Below are 21,125 nucleotides of genomic sequence, written 5' to 3' on the forward strand. Positions count from 1 at the left end.
CGAACAAAGGGGGAAAAGCACTTGATAAAACCATCAGATCTTGTGAGAACTCACTTGCTATCATTAGAAGAGCATGAGAGAACCATCCCATAATCTAATCACCTCCCATGAGTTCCCTCCCCAACAGGTGGGGATTACAATTTGGATTACAATTCAAGATGGGATTTCAGTGGGGACACAGATCCAGACCATATCATTCTGCCCCTGGTCCCTCCCAAATCTCACCTTTCTCACATTTCAAAACACAATTATGCCAACAGTTCCCCAGCATAATAAAGTGCACAATAAATGTAATGTGCTTGAATCATGCTGAAACCATCACCTGCTGGCACTCCTCCTGCCCACCCCCTACGGTTTGTGGAAAAATTGTCTTCCACAAAACCAGTCCCTAGTGCCAGAAAGGTTGGGGGACTGCTGATCTATAGGACTATTGGGTTGGTTTCAGTGTGAGGTGCTGGTGACTGGCACCAGAGTGGTAGCAGTCAACACACCAGGGTATTATCATTGGTTATCTCTGAGTGTTAAGATTATGGACTATTTTTCTGCTTCTTTATATATTTTTAGTCTTTGCACATGTTCTACAAAGAATAAATTACTTGTGTAATCATAGGAAATAAATACTACCTCTTACCCTCTCCCCTGCCCCAGTCTGGCATAATTGAAAAATGAACGCTTAGAGAAAGGAGGTCACCCAAGATCAGACTTCAGAATTCAAATTTAATAAGATCTACTTGTTATTCATGATAGAGTTTGTCAAACATTTTCACCAAATTTTAGCAACAAGTTTGAGTGCTGCAGGAGATAACGAGAAGTGAAAAGATGGTGAGGGAGACAAAACAAAACAAAATTGGCAAAGAAAAAGATGGCATTTTAAATAGCAACACCAACAGTCTGCCTAAGGACTAATCTACTGTGTGAGAAAATGATTTTTAATTCAAAAGTTCTTTTTGAGAAAGTTTTTTTAAAGTCTTATATAAAAATATGGAATATATAAGAATTTAACTAATACCTTGTGTTTAGGGTTCATTATAACTGTATAAGGAATTTTTACATGAAAATTTGGGAGAACAAGAGAGAACATCATGTAATAATGTGATTAAACTTGTTACTCAGCCATTTTACAAATTCTGGAATATAAAGGACAAGGTAGAGTATGTTCCAAGGCAGGCAGTGGCCACACACTGCTTGGCTTGTAGGCCCTATTAGGGATTTTGGTGTTTCTCCTAAAAACCAGTGGAAAACCACTGAAGTATTTTAAGCGAGAAGTAGCTTGATCAGGCTTGAGTTTCAAAAGGTTGACTTTTTTTTTTTTTAAACAGGGGTCATATCAGAAAGATATGTTTGATGAAATTAACTACAGAATCAAGAAGTATATACTCAAAAATGCAAATACTACAATATATAAGACAGTGTAAGTACATTTTCACTAAAAAATGAATTGTGTGAGTCCCAGAATTTACAAGATTACACTGGGAAGAATGAGTGATCATAAAGTAAAAATATTCACGATTGAACTGACCACTTATGGAACTAACCCATGCTGCACTTTCTCTCTCCCACAACGTGGCCCTGGTTTCTGTTTCTATCGTCTCTGTTCCACCTCTGTCCATCTTACGTTATCTGTCTCTCATTGACTGTTGGTGGTTGACAATACCATTGAAACACAAAGTGAAATTATATCTCTTACAAAATATGAAGGATTTCATACAGACAATAAAGGTGATATGGGAGAACTGCTTCACCAATCATGGTCATTAACTGTGAGGATCTGTGAGACTTTAACCAGCACAGCATCACTGTGGCTGACTCAGCAATTTTTTTCCACTACCAATGATTAACCTAAGCAGATGATGGTAGTCCTGTTCCTTTTACCACTTATTTATTTCAGAATGAGTTAAGTTAAGCAGACATTAAAAGTGGACTATAACAGAGGGTCTCTTTTTAAGATTTTCAAGTTTGGAAAATTCTGCTTTGATGCTAAGAGGCAGAATAAAACCCAGAAAGATTCATTCAATCTGACTTATTAATATTTGGAAGAGGTCAGTTTATTCTGCTCAGTTCAATTAAAATCAAATAACTTTAGTGGATAGGAATTATTCAAAAGTTTTTAATACTAGGATCTATTACTCTAGGCAAGCCATACCTAAGTAATCTATACAGTTAGGAGCAGGCTAATTTCGGGCAGCAGGAAACTGTCAGCTAAAATAGAGCAGAGACGGAGGAAAATACCACTGGGAGTGCCACTCACATGTTTAAGGGCAGACATGAAAAGGTAGGCAAGTGTTTCTCTTTCTTTTGGCAAGCATTTTATAGGAAAAATTCTGCAAAGCTAGGAGACTACCTGGTAAAGCTAAGCCCATTTAGAAGGGGAGGGAAGGAAGAAAATAATGCAAAAAGTCAGAGTTCAGTATTGACAAGGGATCTTTTCATTGCATGTGATTGATGACTGACGGTTTGCCCCTGCTTTTTGATTCCTGTTTGCTGATTTCCCATTTTATTTACCCATAATCCACTCATTACTCTGATAAACCATGGAAGCAGTGGTCCACAAATCTGTGTTAGTTTCTCTGTTCTCTCTGCAGTCTTTTAGAGGTACCTGCTAACACAGCTTTAAAGATCCCCTGTAAGTCAAAATTAGCTATGCTTGGTGGCACATGCCCATATCCCAGCTACTTGGGAGGCTGAGGCAGGAGAATTGCTTGAACCCAAGAGGTGGAGGTTGCAGTAAGCCGAGATCGCACCTAGGTGACAGAGCAAGACTCCATCTCAAAAAAAAAAAAAAAAAAAAAAATCCCCTGTAAGTTAATGACTTCCACTTTCTATCTCTTGCCTTGAACGCCCATACTTCCTTCTCCCTACAGATAATCTACCTTGAAAGAATTTGCCACCAACTCACTAAACAGGTCAGTTTAATAAAATCATTGACTCCTAATAATCTTTGCCACTGCAGTGTTCCTGGGCGCTAGGCTGGTGCCTCTTAACTCCGGCTGCATGGTAGAAATGTGTGAGGAGTTTTTTTTTTAAAAAGACTAATATCATCTCAGCTTGGAGAGACTAGAATTTAATTGGTCTGGGTCGGTTATTTGGTGATTTTTTTTTTTTTTTTTTTTTTTTTTTTTGACAGAGTCTCGCTCTGTCGCCCAGGCTGGAGTGCAGTGGTGCGATCTTGGCTCACTGCAAGCTCCACCTTCCCGGTTCACGCCATTCTCCTGCCTCAGCCTCCCAAGTAACTGGGACTACAGGCGTCTGCCACCATGCCCGGCCAGTTTTTTTTTGTTTTGTTTTTCGTTTTTTTTTGTATTTTTAGTAGAGACGGGGTTTCACCGTGTTAGCCAGGATGGTCTCGATCTGATTTCTTGATCAGCCCACCTCGGCCTCCCAAAGTGCTGGGGTTACTGGCGTGAGTCACCCCACCTGGTCTATTTGGTGATTTTATTGTGCAGCTAGGGTTAAGACAACCTAACTAAGCCCTGGGTTTTGGCTGCTCTTCTGCATGGTTTGTTCACTGTTCTCTGTGCATTTCTTCAGTCCTCTCTCCTTTGCCTGCACTCCACAACCACAAAGCAAGATGGCGACCCTCTTGCTCTCAACATTTGTGTAGAACCTTTTACAGAGTTGGGCTGTTTTTCTCCTATAGCTCTATTTAGTTGATACACAACAGGAAGTTGTCTTCAAGCATACTTTCTATCAAGGCATTATGCTATCCAGAATTCTGTATTGAATTCTGAATGTCTACTTTAAATAATTAAGATAACAGAACTCAAGGTTACCAACTCATTGACCTTTCCAGGTCCTTTTCCATTTCTCTTTAGAAATTGATCCGTTTTCTGTAGATTTCAAGTAGATTGATACTCTCCATCTCCTTTTCTTTTCTTTTTTTTTTTCTTTTTTGAGACAGAGTCTCACTCTGTCTTTCAGGCTGGAGTGCAGTGGCACGATCTCAGCTCACTGCAACCTCTGCCTCCCAGGTTCAAGCAATTCTCCTGCCTCAGCCTCTCCAGTAGCTGGGATTTACAGGTGCCTGCCACCACACTGGTCTAATTTTTGTTGTTGTTGTTTTGTTTTTAGTAGAGATGGAGTTTCACCATGTTGGCCAGGCTGGCCTCGAACTCCTAACCTCAAGTGAACCACCCACCTTGGCCTCCCAAAGGGCTGGGATTACAGATGTGAGCCACTGTGCCTGGCTTCTCCATATTCTTTATATCATTTGTTCTTCCTGTCTTCAATCATCATCTTTTCTATTTTCCTTTCCTTATTGTTAACTTTTTATATTTTAGTTGCATTCTCCTTCACTAACATAATTTGTTTCTAGTCACTCCTTAGATAACGCTACTCAATTCAGACAGTTCATTCTGTACTCACATCTTCCTTTGTACTTTTTAATTGCTTATTTGTTGTTTTTGACATCTTAGTGGAATTTTTGAGCTACTCAAAAGTGAGTGCTGTTTTAACTACCTCTTATAACCAGTAAGTGTTCTGTATACATAAAGCACACAATAAATGGCTAATTAATATCCAGTTTTCTGTTGAACAAGTACAATACTTAAATCTTTTCTGCCTGAGCCAAGTCTGAGATATAACTCTCTTATCTACTATAGTGACTGGCCTGCATAGCCATCTGTCTAAACCCTGAGACTGAAATTCTTTAATGTGGAGATCTCTATCTGCAGACACGAGTATGGCTTGATGATGATCAAAAATACTCCCCTCACTGAACACACAAGCCTTTGGTTGGCAGCCAAAGGCAATTATGTGTAAAATCTGAAGCTATTTCTAATTCTGAGTTTCATGTCTTCAATGCTTTCTCCAAGAGCCACCCTATTTTCAAGGAATTAGCATCAGGACAGCCATTGGCTGCCATAGATGTTTAGTGATCCATAGATCTTTTGCATAGTTTGAAAATATGCATTTTCCGGCAGGGCATGGTGGCTCAAGCCTGTAATCCCAGCACTTTGGGAGGCTGAAGCGGGTCAGGAGTTTGAGACCAGCCTGGCCAACATGGTGAAACCCTATGTCTACTAAAAATACAAGACTTAGCTGGGCATAGTGGCACACGTCTGTCATCCCAGCTACTCGGGAGGCTGAGGCAGGAGAATTGCTTGAGCCCAGGAGACAGAGGTTGCAGTGAGCCAAGATAGTGCCACTACACTCCAGCCTGGCCCACAGAGTGAGACTCTGTCTCAAAAAAAAAAAAAAAAAAAAAGAAAAGAAAGAAAATATGCATTTTCCCTGCACACCTAAATTGGAATTGACTGATCTCTGCTAACCATATGTAATAGTCACATGGTTCTTTGTATGAGTCTGGCCTATACACAGTGCAGCATGGTGTTATGTACTTTTTTTTTAACTTGTTTTAAGTCTATATGTAACTTCTTGAGGATAGAGAAGATTGTATCTCTCTAGAGATAGAATGGGACAGCTACCAAGACTGGTACAGCTGGTAACGGCTCAATTTTTGTGGCTTAGCTGATTGACTGGACCAATGAGAGCTGAAATTATCAAGGTACAGGAGGTGATGCTGAGTGGTCCTCAAGCTTTGATATGCTTAGAATCACCTGGAAAACTTTTGATTCAGAATTTTTGATGCAGTAGACCTGGGATTGGTGGGAGGATTTGCATTTCTTTTTGTTGTTGTTGTTTTTGAGACAGAGTCTTGCTCTGTTGCCAGGCTGAGGTACAGTGGTGCAATCCTCGGCTCACTGCAACCTCTGCCTCCCGGGTTGAAGCGATTCCCCTGACTCAGCCTCCCAAGTAGCTGGGACTACAGGTGTGTGCCACCACACCCGGCTAATTTTTGTATTTTAGTACAGACGGGGTTTCACCATGTTGGCCAGGATGGTCTCGATCTCCTGACCTCGTGATCTGCCTGCTTCGCCTCCCAAAGTGCTGGGATTACAGACGTGAGCCACTGCGCCCGGCCAGATTTGCATTTCTAACAAGTCCTTAGGTGATGCTGCTGCTGCTGCTCCAGGGATCACACTTTAAGAATCACTGCCCACAACTGTACCAGGAATTTAGCTTGTCTTTTGGGAGATTGGCGGGCAGAGCAGGATCTTGTTGAGTTGCAAGTGTCTGACAGCCTGACCATAATTTATGACTAGAGAGTGGTGGTCCAACCTTCCTCTCATATGTCCATGGGAGTGAACAAGCTGCTCTGTCTGTTTCATGAACACTTTCATTAGTTCGTCTCTGAGTCATGTTTAACATACTTGATTACAATGTTAGGACAGAAACATTATGCTCAAAGCTCTAGGGATACTTCCAAAATGTCACCATTGAAAAGTACCAACCCAGACAGCAGGGTTAGGATTGCCCGTCTCTTTAGTACTTGGACTATTACCTGTGGGTCTTGAACATTTTTGCAGGATATACAGGCAGAGGAGAGGAGGATGTTATAGAAAGACTAAAGACTTCTGGGGTCAGCAGCCATGCAATCATGGTATTCAAGCACTCTAAGACTCATTTTTCTCTTCTTAAAAGCAGTATATTGGCCAGGCATGGTAGCTCATGCCTGTAATCCCAGCACTTTGGGAGGCCGAGGCGGGCGGATCATGAGGTCAGGAGTTCGAGAGCAGTCTGGCCAACCTGGTGAAATCCCGCCTCTACTAAAAATACAAAAATTAGTCAGGCGTGCATACCATACAGGTGGTATGCACCTGTAATCCCAGCTTACCCGGGAGGCTGAGGCAGAAGAATTTCTTGAACCCGGGAGGTGGAGGTTGCAGTGAGCCGGGATCACACCACTGCAGTTCAGCCTGGGCAACAGAGCAAGACTCCATCTCAAACAACAACAAAAAAATCAGTATATTAATACTTCATGAAGAAGGTATAAGAATTAAAAATGTATAAGATCCCTCCTTTTGTATGGAACACCCAACATTTCCTAATAAACAGTGACTAAGTTCCTATCTTTATAACTTTGTCATGGGGTCCCTATCTGCTCTGCAGAGATAGCTGGATGAGTTATGCATCTGAGAAGGCACGGGTGGCTGCAAACTGTGGATTTTGTCAGACCCACTTAAAAGCAGATATAGGGAGGCTAGTGATTTGAACAATCGGTATGTAAGTACTAGATGAGAGTCTCCATGATACAGAAACTATGGCTCATGTAAGTGTTCTTTTGCTTTTTACTGTTGACAGGGTAAGCCTTGGACAGGAATTGGGAGTCCTTCAAATTTGTCTTAATGCTCCTGACCTCTCCATTCTATGGCTCCTTTCTCCCAATGTCTATCTCCCTATCAAATCTTACTCTCTGAAAGCTCTTTGCTCTCCTAACCTCAACCTGGTGAGATTGACTGTTACCATAAGCTCCTATTACGTGTGTCATATCCTTCAGGTGTACTGAGGTGGAAATAGACCAGGTGGAGAACCACTGTTTTTGCATTTTCAGTGTTAATCCTTATTGCTACCTGGGAATTGAAGGGCTCTCTCTTCTACTGAGGGAACCTCAGACACCAGCAAGCAGGTAAGAAAGACTAAAGTGCCTTAGATAGCTGCTACATGTAGATAAGATTGACCCTGTGTTCAAACTGAAGCTAACTATGTTATGTCCTTCTAATATGGACACGTAGCATCAGAAAAATCAAAATACGTACATGGTACACACAACTGCCATTTGAAGCCAGTTTTTCTCATTGTAGGAAACTACTACAGGGGCAATCTCCAACCAGCCTCTTTTACTAAAACATAGCATTTTGTTAGAATAAAAATGCTATTAGAGCCTCTGTTAAAGGAAATAACTCTTTTGTTTTCATGATTTGAACCTCGGAAACTGAAAACACCTCGGGAAAGAAAAAGGACCCCTTCAGCTCTGCTGGGATTCTGAAGTGTGGCTCCAGCATGTCTAGGGGTTTCAAACCTGATGCTAAGACCATCAGTCCCGCGATAAGGAGGAAGCTTAAAATAGCAGGAACAAAGGACAGCTTATACAGTCCATAGAATATGAAGTGATGACAAGCACAGCAAAAAGAATTTGAGAGTGAAAAGGAAATTGCACAAGAGGGCAGGATAAAGAAATCCTAAATACCCCTAGTTTCAGTTTCTAGGAGGGGAAAAAATTCAAAGAATATTCCTACCTTTCAAAGGTATTTGTTCAAATGCAATGGCCTCCACTTAGTCTACCAGAGTTCTTTATCTCAGTTATCTAACTCTTTGGATTTGCTCACGTGAGCTGAAAATCTCAGAGGCTTTTCTCCTGAGGTTCTCAAAAGACCCTGTTGCAGGCTTGAAGGGAAGATCATAGCTTTTTGTTTCATTACCACTAGAATGGGTGACCAGGTGCTATGCCATTTCTTTTAGCTTTACAATAAAAAGGAGCTTCTTACCCACTCTTTTCTCAGCAGTACTATGGCAAGAGATCCCCAGAAGGAAAGACAGAGGGAGCTGAATAGTATTTAGTAAATCTGAACCACCTGGGATGTTTCTTTTCGATAATACACCCTCTCTTCAGAAAAAAAAAAATGTTCCACACTATATGCCGATAACATCTTCTATTCTCTGCTTAGTTTGATCATTATGGGTACTTTGGGAAAGCATCTTATACTTTGTAAGTGACAGAGCTACCAAGGCCTATTTGTATCGGGTACCAAGCTAGATAGAAACTGTATATAATTCACTCACTACATTCTTGTCGAAACAGAATGTGGTAGCTATTTTTGTTCCTGTTTTGAAGTGACAGAATTGAGGCATAAAGAAGTTAATTTGTTTAGCCCATGCTCACAAATCCTGTAAGCAGCAGGATTCAGACTATGGTATGTAAGATTATAAACGCCTGCATTTCTCTGGTGGCCGTGAGATGTAGGCAACGTAATCAGCCAAGGAACAGAAAATTAGACACGTGTTGAAATTTGGTAATGAATCATTCTCCTGTCTCCCTCTAAATTCTAAACCAGATAGATAGTGGGATAAGATAAATGAATATCAGTCTTTTTTTTGTACTGGAAATAGCAGATTCGAAAACACGGCTTGGAGGAGAGGCTATAATTAGGTTACCTAATTGCTTCCCCATGAGTTGAACCAATGTACTCACCAAGCTGCAGACAGCCCAGTAAGAATACTGCAGGCTTTCCCCCTGCCCTAGTTTTCTTGCCCAGGGAAGGAGTGAAGTTGGGACATGTTGGAATCTGTTGGAAGGGGCTGGTTACACTGCCCTTTCCTCCATTCTTGCCAGTGTTCAGTTCCTTCTTCCATTCTTGCCAATCTGATAATTTACTCTTTTGCTCTTAGGAAGTAAAGAACGGATAGAAAGGACAAAAACGCCTTTCCCATTTTTTTCTTCTTTGGAATGAAATGTATTTTTTTTCCCTTCCAAGGAAATATGAAGAGGTAGTGTTTAAATGTCTCCCTAAAAGTAATGAAACTATCTTTTTAGAAGTTTCTGTTTTGAATTCGCAGAAAAGATTTGAAATCGTTTCTAGTTGAGCTGAGTTGATTTTAATGCCTATAAACTTTGTGATCAGAGACAATACTTTAGCTTCCAAATTGCAAAATTAATGTTGGCTCTTCTGCTTAAAGTCAGATAACTCTACCCTTTGGGTAAGCAAGTGAAACACCCAGTCATTTTGGTGGAGAAAAGCAGTGGAGCCAATTGTTTAACCGGATTGGCCAAAAAAGAAATGAGAGGGATAGATTTCAGATGCAAGCCATATGCTTCTGTTCCAAGGTGGAAAAAAGAAAGCAGTCAGAACATTTGGTGGAGAAGGAGGGCCTGAATGCAAATGTACATGAACAAAGGAACAGCCAAGGAGAAAGACATAGAAAGATGATATAACAGCTGCAGACAAATACGCAAGTTAAAGATGACTTTGATACTGGTGAAGAATGCTGACTAATTTTGTCAAGTTTTTGATGCTGAGACAACATCAGAAGCAACTTTCACCTTGTTCAGGGATGACCTCGTGTGTTCAAATTGCAAAGAACTTTGTGTGAGTCAGCAGCACCATCTTTGCATTTAACACAAAGTTGCTTAATTGAGGGACAAGATGATGGTCAAGCTCCAGTTTGATGCTTTTTGAGGAACATTGTGGCCAACATTTAGATTACATACTGTGTTTTTCCTCTTGGAGCTATGATTTCCACTAGAAGAAGGTCAAGAGTGTGACTTTGGCATATTGTGAATAGTTTGGTGATATATCCCAGATTTGTCTAGTGAATTTTAACATTTTGTTGATTAACACTTACTGAGAGTTCTTGACCTGATCTAGTTATTCTGAACATTCTTTGACATGGTTATACTCTCTTTCATCTTGAAAACACATGTATCTGTCAACCACATAAACAACTGGCCCTTTACTGGAATCAGATCAGAATTTTCATCCCAGGTCTGACACTCACCTTTCTGTGAGCCTGGGGAAGTAACTTTATTCATTCTTTCAACAAATATTTTTTAGGTACCTACATCTTTTCAGCACTGGAGATGATTTCTGCCTTCATGGACTCTAAGCTGAGTGAGGAAGAGAGACCATTAAGCAGGTCATTAAAACCAAGTGCCATAAGAGCTATTTTAGGGGACCTACAGGAAGGAGCCTATGGCAGTGCAGAGGAGATACGTCTGTCTTAAAGGGTCAGAGAGAGCTTTCTCATGGTTTAAGCTGAGTCTGAAGAGGTTAAATAAATATCCGAGGAGCAAGTGCTTTGAAAGAAAGGAACTGCGTTTTAGACAGGGAGAAAAGAGAGCTGCAAGCAGGGAACTTGAATTCAGAGAATTTCAGTTTGCTGAGAACACGAAGTGTGAGGAAGGCCAGAGGGAGCCTGGAGAGGTTGGGGGAGAGAGATAAGAGGAATGTGGTGGGAAGTAAGCTGGAAGAAGTAGGTAAGATCTTTGGTTCCTTTAAACACAAAATAGTAATAATAATGTCCACTACACACACAAATTCTGAGAATCAAAGGAGAAAATGTTCACAGAACAGTTTTGTAATCTACAAAGCACTAGACAAAGGCAAGAAGACATTCTGACTGGGGTGTTGGCTGTAAACCGTGGTTCACTTTTCCAGGAGCAGGAACAGTTCTGCCCAGAGTTATGCTCTGAAGATCTTTTTAACCAACATTGCAATGTGACAGGAGTTTTTTGTGAAAACATAAATTGCAATAATATGGTGTATTTGTGTATTTGTTTTCTATTTCCTTATACATTTTTTATAGATGTCTTTATTAGTTACTATTGGCAATGCCTGGTATATATGGCCAACCAACATGAGAAACATTTCCCAGAACCCTGAAATCATATCATAGAGGCAATGATCACACACAGAGGTGGTTTTAAGTACTCCCTGGACAATTGCTGTTTGCTCTGTCACCATGAATTCTAGGGTCTCTCGGTTGATAGCTGAATCAAGCTTAAGTTTTTTTTCTATGTCCCAATCCATCCCTTCTTTCTGGTTTTGTTCTCAAGAATAAATTTTAGCAGTGCATTGTGAGTCATTTTCTTCAGAAGAGCCAGCCAGTATTTCTCCTCTGTTGGTTAAACCCAAAGCCTGGGTTTTTGCACCCAGCCTGTGGCTCAGGTCACTGTGTAAGCCTAGGATTCGTTATTTTTATATTTTCTTCCTCTGATAAGAGAGACTCGGGACACATAAGTGTTAAGCCTATCTAAATGTTTCGCCCTGATTTCAAATGGATTTGCCATTTTCTAAGGAAAGGTATGTGTAGCTGGCAGATAGCTATAGTATGTGTACACACATATACTATGTGTGAACACTTATAACACTATAGCTTCACGTAATTTCAGTACCTGGTTTCCAAGCTGCCAAGTTTCTTGAACACAGAACGTGAGTGAAGTTTGAAGCCAGAGGGAAGATGCGAAGAGATTATTAGCTTTTCAACTCTGTTATTTACAATTCCTGTATTTCTCTTAAGGATCCAGAAAAGGAAGTGTCTGAAAAAAAGAACATTTTGCTTAGAACTGATACTTTGGCATTTGGTAATACTTACTTCTCTTGTTTTTTATTTTTTTAGATGGAGTATTGCTCTGTTGCCTAGGATGGAGTGCAGTGGCATGATCTCGGCTCACTGCAACCTCTGCCTCCCCAGTTCAAGTGATTCTCCTGAGTCAGCCCCTGGAGTAGTAGCTGGGACTTCAGACATGGGCCACCATGCCCGGCTAATTTTTGTATTTTTAGTAGAGACGGATTTCTCCACGTTGGTCAGGCTAGTCTTAAACTCGTGACTTCAGGTGATCCACCCGTCTCGGCCTCCCAAAGTGCTGGGATTACAGGAGTGAGCCACTGCACCTGGCCAGTAAGACTTATCTTAACAAATTTTTTGTTGCTGTTATTTTTGGCACAGACCTTTTTTTTTTTAAATCATTTTTGGAATCACAATTGTCTTTTTAACTTTGAAGTGTTTTCCCTTATATCTGGAAGACGGGGCGGGTGGTTCAGTGAGGTATCTGAGTTGGTGGAGATGTCTATGTTGGAAGGCAAGTTGGGAAGAGCAACGCAGAACATGGAGAAGGCTACTTTGGGAAGTTGTGGGGGTGCAAATGATATATTTTCTGCTGTTGAGAAGTCCGGTTAGCTTTGGCTTTTGAGAACGTCACTCTGAGAATGTGCGTGTGTCTGTGTGTGGGGGCAAGAAGGAGGCCACACCAGTGGGATTATAAAGAGGCTTTGAATTGTACCCCCACCACTCCACCAGAATTGTTAGAAACTTAGTTCCCAGATATCCACTCAACCCTCTTTGGCAGGATCCCTGGGAAGCTCAGTTGTCCTTCTTGGAAGCCAGTAAAATTCTTTGTTGGTGGTTGTGGAGGCCAGCATCTGATCAGCTGCTCAGTAGCCATAGCTGCTGCTTCTGTTGCCCTGGCTGCTGGACTTGGAGGCTTCCTGGTTGCTAGTGACTTGGCCTGCGCGGCTGCGCCCTGTCCCTGCTGGGGCTGGTTTATGTGGCTCTGATGGTTATACATGCTGAAGTCACTCCTCTCCTATGTGTTCCTCAAGCGCTCTTCAGAGTGGAGACAGGAGAACCTTACTGTTCTTTCTTCAATTCCCAGTATGGCCTCACTCTGTTTCTTGCAGCGCCCCCTAGTGTTGGCACACTTTCATTCAATTATCTTTTCCGTCTGTCTCTTGGCTCAAGTTCCTACAGATCAGGGTGGGAATCACATAGGATTGTCCCATTTAGCAAATAAAGATAGAGAATGTCCAGTTAAATTTGAGTTGCAGATAAATAATGAAGAATTTTTTAGCATAAATATGTCTCAAATGTTGCATGGGACATACTTATACTAAAACATTCTTCATTGGTTATCTAAAATTCAAATTGAATTGGGTGTCCTGTATTTTATCAATAAATACTAGATTCAAATTAGTGATCTTCCCATTTCCAAGCCCCCTGTTACACTTAGAATATTGCTAGTGTAACAGATCGCATATGGAAAAGAAAGAAATTGGCTCCTTTTTAAAGCAAATTTTAGTATACAAGTACTCTGAGCAATGCAGCTGTGAACCAGGGCTAAGTTAATATGCTTTTTAAGAAGCATGGTTTCCTTAAAGTTTAATATCCAAAAGCTAGCTCCATAGTATTATAGTTTGAATTTCCAAAAGCATGGATGTTGAGTTTGGCTTGCGAATAAATCTTTAGGAATTGAATAACTTTTTATTTACATCAAATGAGTAATAGAATCTAATGATTCAGACACCTGAATTGTGAGAAGTCAAAATATTTGTATATTGATTGGGCCATACAAGGTCATTTTATGGGAAATGTAATGTGGGCAATTATTTCCCTTTTTTTTTTTTTTTTTTTTTTTTGAGACAGAGTCTCGCTCTGTCGCCCAGGCTGGAGTGCAGCAGCACTATCTCGGCTCACTGCGAGCTCTGTCTCCCGGTTCACGCCATTCTCCTGTCTCAGCCTCCTGAGTAGTTGGGACTACAGGCGCCCACCACCACGCCCAGCTAATTTTTGTATTTTTAGTAGAGACGGGATTTCATCATGTTAGCCAGGATGGTCTCGACCTCCTGACCTCGTGATCCGCCTGCCTCAGCCTCCCAAAGTGCTGGGATAACAGGCGTGAGCCACCGCACCCGACCTATTTCCCTTTTTTTTTTTTTTTGGATGTAAAAATGTAATTCATTTTAGGGGGAAGGGACATTATATCTACATGGTGGCAACAGTTTAGTGAACAGATCCACAAACGTCTGTCAATAAAAACAAACAACTTCCCAAAAGTCCATCAATGGGACAGCTCCGCATATCCAGATAGATAGATATATCGAAAGATAGATAGATAGATAGATAGATAGAGAGATAGATAGAGAGATAGATAGATAGAATGAATAACATTCAGCCATCAAAAGAAAGGGGATTCTGATACATGCCATGGCATGGATAAACCTTGAGGACATTATACTAAGTGAAATAAGTCAATTACAAGAGGACCAATATCACATGATTCCATATATATATATGATGAGGTATATTCTAGATGCTTATAAAAGAAAGGTACCTAGAATAGTTAAATTCAGAAAGACAGAAAGTAAAATGGTGGTTGCCAGGGGCTAGGGGGAGGGGAGAAATGGAGAGTTGTTTAATGGTGTGAGTTTTTTATTGTATTTATTTATTTATTTATTATTTATTTTTTAAGACGGAGTCTCATTCTGTTGCCAGGCTGGAGTGCAATGGCGTGATCTTGGCTTACTGCAACCTCCGCCTCCTGGGTTCAAATGATTCTCTTGCCTCAGCCTCCCAAGTAGCTGGGACTACGGGTGCATGCCACCACCTCCTGCTAAAAGTAAAGACAAAAATAAACTGCGTCTGCAGAGGTTAAATAAATATTCGAGGAATAAGTGTTTTAGACAGGGAGACAAGAGAGCTGCGAGCAGGGAACTTTAATTCAGAGAATTTCGGTTTGCTGAGAACACGAAGTGTGAGGAAGACCGGAGGGAGCTTCAATAACTACAAACATGTTGCTTTAATAATTTGATTACAGATTGAGAAAAAGGGTTTATTTTCTTACTTACCCATCATTTTGACAAATTAGAGTAATAAGGGAGATGTGTGGATAAGGATTTCTGACAGCACTGGCACTGGGGAAAACAAATGTCACTAGCTATCTCAGTAGGAGCTGCACAAAATGCAATTTCCTTTTTTGTTCCTTTTGTATTTCCTGATTTTACTTACACGTGTTGTTCTTGTTATATGAAGTCATAAGAATATTTAACTTCTAAATGGGGGACAGAAATAAATGAGAAAAGTCAGACTCCAAATATAACCATTTAGAGCAATGATAAAGTGATATTTTAAATTAATGAATAAATCATTTATTATATGCTACTTCCTTAAACAATGTCTTTAACATGATGTTAATGACTCTCTTTTAGTAAATTGTTCTCCAGGTAATTCCCACCTGATATTTTTCTCCAAGAGACAATTTTAGTTCCCAGGAAGAAGCCTACGTTTTGACACTTTTGCAGCCATAAGACTGGGCGGTTTTTTGGCTAACACCATAATTTTAAGAAGTGGTTGTGCTTTTGTAAAAGTATCTTGGAGCCTTCAAGCAGCTGACAACTTTTGGATTTTTGTGTAAAATATTTAGGGAAGAAATGTGAAATATTCTGTATAAAATATCTCAGTTCATATGCTGAGTTGCTACTGATTTAAGTAAAGTGGAGAATAAAATAGAGTCAGTGATTTACTCAGTTTACTCATTCATCCCATTCACTGATTCACTGGGCAAATATGAATCAAGGATTTACTAGGTCAGGTAGTATTTTGAGTTTGATTTTGGTGGATGAGCAGTCACGGATGCCTTTTGAATGGAGATACTGTGAAGCTTTTGTTTCCCTGGTAGTTTTCTTTTTTGTATGAATTATCTAGATAATTGTGTAAACCTTCATATTAACTTTGGCTGTATATTGAAGCAGATAGTCTGAGTCCTAACACTGAAATTATACTCCGGAACATTGAGAAGGAAGAAAGCAATGTTACTGATGCTTAAATGCCACGGCATCCTGCCCATAAGAGGCTCTTGGGCATAGCTTACATTTCTCTGTCTCATTGCACACTCATGGGGATATTCTCAAGGCCTCTCCATGTGTGCTCTGCCTGAGTGCCAAACTCGCTGCTGGTCACTGATGTGATCCCACAGCTAGCAGCCTGGCTATCCTCCCCTTCATTTGAACAGAGGAAGTTCTTCACCTTTTAGAACCCAATATTCACTCCCAGCTTTCCTACTCGAAAATTCGTTTATTATCCTTCCCATATTTTCTCTAAACAAACTTTCTCAGAATGTTGTTAAAATTCTGAAAGGGATGACAAAAACTATTGGTACAGGAAGGCGGCAGAGCAAGGATACGTCCAGTGGGAGAAAAGTTAAACCATTGCATGCCAATAAACAAAGGTGAGCGCTGGGAAGCCAACTGACCTGCTATGTGGCACGAATGAATGAAACAAACCACTGTATTCCAGAAACAGGAAATAATGTCCATTAAGAAATAACTGTTTCCCGTTTTGTTCCATCAGTCATAAAATGTCATCACGTGAGTTGTGATCAGTCTGTAACTCTATCCACATGATGCTGCAGCTTTTGTTCTTTTTCTTTTTGTCGGCCTGGTCTTTGCCTGGGAGGACTTTATGGTTCCACAGGGAGAGAAAGGGAGAAAAAGATCTCCTTGGTACTATTAAGCTTTTAAAGGACATTTACTTTTTTTCTTTTCCTAGAGACCACAACCAATTGCTCTTCCTTCCCATTGAAAGAAACCCAGGCTGTACCTGCTCTTTCATCTCCTGTGTGGAAAACATCTATCGACTGGAAGCCCTGAGTCTTCATTTTCAAGGATTTTAGTTGTAAGCTGTTTAAGGCATAAGCTAAAGTTTCAGGCAGAGGTAATTTTAGTAGTTAAGCCTGATTTTTACTTCCACCCTCTGTCCTCCAGGGCTATGTGGGAAGCTTTCTGTGAGTGGATAAGCTCTTTAGCTAAGATGTAAACATGTTCCCTGGTATCTGATAAAGGTTCCTGGAGACTGACACTTAAAAAAAAAAAAGAGAAAGTGAGGAAAAAAAGAAAAGGAGAAACTGAATCCAAGGCTTACAAAGGGATTAGAAAACTGTACCCCAGATGGAAAATTTTATGGGCTCTGGAGAAAATGTATAAGTGAAATATCGGTATCATAAAATAACAGGAAATAGTGTAATCTACCTGATGGAGAAAATTGTCACTTTAAAAAAACTATCCTAATTTCCTTCAAAATTGTTCTTGTTTTTGAGCCAATAAACTTCAGCTAGGCTCACCATGGGTCTTTCTTCTGCCAAACTCCTACTTGCCAACAGAACCTTTGTGTGTTTACAATTGAAACTTTTCCATTCTATTTTTTTCTAATTAAAATAAAGCCACCCAGAGGCAGACAGAAATCATACAATAAGGAAAGAAAATTGCTAATGATCTGGGTAAATTATGATCCAGAAGTTTAGAGTAAAATTAGAGTGCATATTATAGCAAAGAACTCAAAACAAATTTGGGGTCAACCCAAAGAAATGTATAAGGGGGAAATCCTAAGTTTTCCTTTAATAAGTAATAATGATAATACAATTAGTTTTAACTATGTGCATGGTAGAAGATAAATCAGCAGATGAATGCCTGAGGCACTTACTATGGGGAAATGTGATAGTCATGTAATTTTTGCTTTGTTTTTTTTCTTCCCCTTCAACTGCTAGGACAGATTATATGACTTAGTAAACCATTGCTGAGTATATGAGGAAAAACTTGTTTGGTTGCTTAGACCACGTATTATCAGGATTAATTTCCTCTTATCTATGCAGATTATTCTGGCTGTGATAATTATGGCATTCCCAAAGGTAATGGTTTGAATTGATTTCATAATCCATGGTCTAAACATACACACACACACACACACACACACACACACACACACACACACAACCTATTCAACAACATGAAAGTTGGCCAGGCCTTGTGCTAAGTGCAGTGGAGAATAGGAAAAAGATGAAATAGAATTCAAAGACATAAATACAAATGCAAAAATAATTCAAGGTAGAAAGTGATAAATGTTGGCCGGGCGAGGTGGCTCACGCATGTCATCCCAGCACTTTGGGAGGCGGAGGTGGGTGGATCACGAGGTCGGGAGATCAAGACCATCCTGGCTATCACAGTGACACCCCATCTCTACTAAAAATACAAAAAATTAGCCGGGCATGGTGGCAGGCACCTGTAGTCCCAGCTACTCAGGAGGCTGAGGCAGGAGAATGGTGTGAACCCAGGAGGCAGAGCTTGCAGTGAGCCGAGATCACACCACTGCACTCCAGCCTGGGTGACAGAGCGAGACTCTGTCTCAAAAAAAAAAAATAAAAAAATAAAAAAAATAAAGTGGTAAATATCACAGGTATGGGCAGATAAAATATTATGAGAGTTCGAAGGATGGAGGGATGATTTAGACAGGATGAGGTCCAACAGAGTCTTCTTAAAGAGATAGCATTTACAATGCACCATTAAGATTTGACAGGATTGAGACATGATCTTGAATAGGTTTGCATAAATTTTCAATAGAACACTGCACATTTATTGACACATTTGCTCATTTAATAAATGTTAATGCTACTGCAGGTATTCTAGGTTCTGGGGGTGGAGCATTGAACCAAACAGTCAAATATTCTCCATCAAGTTGACATTTTGTTAGGGTGGGGTGGTGGTATTTGAACATTTTATTTTCTTCAAACATTTGTTGACTTTAGACTACTGGTATTTGCTGCAAATGGAGCTAGGTTGTTTTTCCAACTAATCAGTTGGAAGATTTTAGAGTAGGTGTCAGGGAAAATGCTGAGATAAAGTTCAAGTATGCACAAATAAAACTTCAAGCAAAAATTATAGAAGTATTTAAATTTCCTAAAGAAACAGAAAAAATCACATGGATTATGTACAATCTGTCAATAAATTAGGAGAAAGGAAGATGATAGTGGTTAAGAAACCTTTAGCTTCTATCAGAGGTAAAGAACAATAATTAAAGCAATAGGAATGAATGGCTTGCATCATTTGTAGTGCTTGATGCAAGGCAGAAGAAATATGAAGTGTATGGGGTTAGATTAGGAAGCAGAAGGTTAGATTTAGAAGAAAAATTCTCCTAATGGCCACTTGAGAATGTGCGAATTAGTCTCTTGATGCATTGCAAGTAATTTTCAAGTTTTTTGTTTTACACAACCCTTGAATCCACACAGGAAGATCAACTATGGAAGAAAAGACAAATAGCAGCGGTGACTTATATAATCTGCACAGCTAGGACGGGTCCATAAATACACCAAGAATAGACTAATCCCCCTTACCAGAAAATGCCTAAACATTTGCTCATTTGAGGTTGTGTAACCACTAACAAATGGTTTGTCAGTATTTATTTTTGCTTTAATGTATAAATAAGCAGACAAGATTTCAAAGAGGAATTAGTTTTCTTTCTTTTCTTTTTAAAATTTTTTTTAATCAAAGTTGAAGAAGGATCACTGGATATTCTCAGATCCAGCTGTTATATTCTGGATCTTTTAGAAAACAGAGTCTGAGGCAATGATTTTTTGTTGCTTATATCAAAAAGTTACTTTGGAGGTGCAAGCATAGGACAATGGGAGTGAGGGAGAATGGCACCCTGAGAAAAAGGAAAGATGAGAATCAATGTGATGTGATGGATAACTTTAGTGACCACTGCTTCACAACAAGTTGCAAACATATGTAGCAGGTCACTCAAAATGTGTGTTCACTCATCTCATGGAGAAGACATTTCTGGTAGGTTTGCAAGGAGAACCATACCTCAGAGCGGTTCATGGAGAGGGTAACTGAGAGAGAAATTGTGAGCTATGTTCCCTCCAGTCTCTCGTTTCCCATTGGTCAAGGTTCAGTCTCTGGGGAGTTAATTTCCTGAAGTTTTAGCTGCAGCCTCTGCCTCCTTGAAGCCTCTCAGGAAGCCAGAGCCCATGCTCCCTAATGTGGCATTCCAACCAAGTTTGGAAAGGGAGGAACAGCTTGGCATGCATGGGATACTGACAAAGAATAAATGAAGGAGACAGTGGAGCAACTGCAAAGACACACAAGGTTTATATCCAACACACCAACCAACTCTATGAATTTGCTCCTTCTTTTTGCATCTCTTGGCACTTAGACTACATTTCACTTTAGTCTTAATTAGGCCATTCCAGTGAAACACTATGTCTGTTTTTTCCACTATATGAATTGTTTATGTATATAGATAGATAGACAGATATTTGTTTGTCTAATTAGATCTTCATGAGCTCCGCAGTGGCAAGAACAAAGTAGGATTTATTTCTCCATCTCCAGCACTCACCAGAGGTCTTGACATATAACATTCCTTCACAAAATATCAGAATGAAGAGAAGGGTAGATGGAAAAAAAGCAAAAAGCAGAGTTAGTTTGAATGACTGAAAAATATTCATTATTTCACTTATCTTCCTTTTCATCGAATGCATACAAACCTCAACCAAGTCAGTATTTACTTGGCAATAAACCAGAGTTCCCATGGGGGGTGGGCAGGAAGTATAGAGGAAAAAGCAACATGTATTTGGAAAATTCTCCAGGTAATTATGAGATACCCTTCTTTTCTCCACACAAATCACAACAAATGTAACGCACCAACCCACCTGCAAAAGATTTGGATTCATATCCTAGTAAAGAGAATAGAATATCCAAAGGCATGAAAGTGAAGAAGTATAGCATTTTGGGAAAACAGATAAACTTCATTTTGAGAAAGTATAGTATTTTGAGTTGCCTGGATTTTTGACAGTTTTTCCTCCTGAACTCTTAGTTACATTCCTCTAATGGACTGTCAGAACAAGGCAGAAAAGGTCTGGGTGGCATCTGATTTTCTCTATCACCTGAAATTTCTTCAGAGTGGGTGTGTGCACTCCCATTATTAGCCAAATGAAGAAGCTACAGACAGTCTCCTTTCTGCCACATAATTTTAGAAAGAAAGCATTCCTAAAAGAAACTATTAGTTGCCTAAATTGGAAATGGGAGTGGGAACACCATAAATGACTTCCCAAAAATATCTGCTGCACTGATGCGGAAGTCAGGCTTACTCTTACATCACAGTAAAGCTGTGGGCTTTCCTCCCTGACCTGGTCAGTGTAGTGTTTTCAGCTTTCTTGGGGTTATACATAGCCCAGAAACACGTTGCTA

General features: G+C 40.0%; 1 long non-coding RNA gene across 1 annotated transcript; it reads left to right on the top strand.

The window, feature by feature from the left end:
* The first annotated feature begins 1,318 nt into the window (after positions 1–1,318).
* Positions 1,319–17,226, top strand: LOC134758840 (uncharacterized). Its single transcript, XR_010134453.1, has 3 exons — positions 1,319–1,411; positions 14,605–14,702; positions 16,659–17,226. It is a non-coding gene; the product is annotated as an uncharacterized lncRNA (long non-coding RNA).
* Positions 17,227–21,125: the final 3,899 nt, after the last annotated feature.

This window comes from Gorilla gorilla, chromosome 1 (genome assembly GCF_029281585.2).
Source record: "Gorilla gorilla gorilla isolate KB3781 chromosome 1, NHGRI_mGorGor1-v2.1_pri, whole genome shotgun sequence".
NCBI classification, from domain to species: domain Eukaryota; kingdom Metazoa; phylum Chordata; class Mammalia; order Primates; family Hominidae; genus Gorilla; species Gorilla gorilla.